Source organism: Mus caroli, unplaced genomic scaffold, assembly GCF_978045245.1.
Source record: "Mus caroli unplaced genomic scaffold, Mus_caroli_1 scaffold_5, whole genome shotgun sequence".
NCBI lineage: Eukaryota > Metazoa > Chordata > Mammalia > Rodentia > Muridae > Mus > Mus caroli.
In genome coordinates, this window is record NW_028227260.1 from 154217756 (window position 1) to 154219178 (window position 1423).

The following is a 1423-nucleotide window of genomic DNA, read 5'->3' on the forward strand; positions in this document are numbered from 1 at the left end:
TGTTAGAATTTTAGATTTTTTTTTTTAGGGTTTTGTAATGTTTTTAGAAGAGTGTTTTAGATTTATTTGGTTTTCAGGCTTCTCGTGTACTTTTAGTTTTTTTTTTTCTTACTTTTTTTTTAAAAAGGATTTCAGTGCATTTTAGGATTTTGGTGTTTTATTTAGGTTTTATTTTATTTCGTTTTTTTTTTTTAGCATTTTACTGTATTTCTTAGGTTTTTGTTTTGTTGTTGTTGTTGATTTGTTTAAAAAAATTTAGGGTTTTATATTTAGTGTTTAATTTTTTTAGTGTTGCCAGGCAATTGTGGACCATGCCTTTAATCCCAGCACTTGGGAGGCAGAGGTAGTGGATTTGTGAGTTTGAGGCAAGCCTGGTTTATATAGGGAGCTCCAGGACTGGTAGGGATACACAGAGAAAACAAGTCACAAAAAAACTAAAAAAAAAAAAAAAAAAAAAAAAGAAAGAAAGAAAGAAAGGAAGGAAGGAAGGAAGGAAGGAAGGAAGGAAGGAAGGAAGGAAAGATGAAAATTATGCATATTTTGGGCTACCTGTGTTTTTTTTTTTGTTTGTTTTTTGTTTTTGTTTTTGTTTTTTTGTAGAATTTTAGGGTTTTTTTAAAAGAGTTTTTAGGATTTTTTTGAAGATTGTTTTAGAGGTTTTATTTGGTTTTCAGGGTTTAGTGTATGTTTAGTTTTTTTTTTTTAAGATTTTAGACTTTTTTTGGCTTTAGGGTTTTATTATTTTTATTTTTAGGGGTTGTGTGTGTGTGTGTGTGTGTGTGTTCAAGTGTGTTGAGTTTGAGGGCAGCATGGTCTACAGAGTGAGTTCCAGGACAGCCAGAAGTGCACAGAGAAGCCCAGTCTCCAAAACCTCCAAAAGATATTAAGAAAGAAGGAAAGAAGAAAGAAAGAAAGAGAGAGAGAGAGAGAGAGAGAGAGAGAGAGAGAGAGAGAGAGAGAGAGAGAGAGAGAGAGAGAACAGTTTTAGTGAAATTTTTGGCTCCTTGTGTATTTTTGTAGAATTTTAAGGTCTTTTTTAAGGACTATTAGTGTGTTTAGAACACTATTGTAGAGTTTTACTGGTTTTAGTGGTTTTTTTGTTTTGCTTTTTTTTTTTTTTAGGGATTTTTGGGTCTCTTAGAATTTCAGATTCTTTGTTTTTTAGGCTTTAGGGTTTTCATTTAGTATTTTAACTTATTTTTAGGTTTTTTTTTTTAAAAAAAATTTAAGTTTTTATTTTTGGTTGGTAAAGTTGTTTCCGTTTTCCCAAGCAGTGGTGGTCCATGCCTTTATCCCCAGCCCTTGGGAGGCAGAAGCAGGTGGATATGTGAGTTCAAGGCTAGCCTGGTCTACAGAGTGCATTCCAGGATAGCCAGGGCCATACAGAGAAACCCAGTCTCCAAAAACAAAATAAATGAGACCA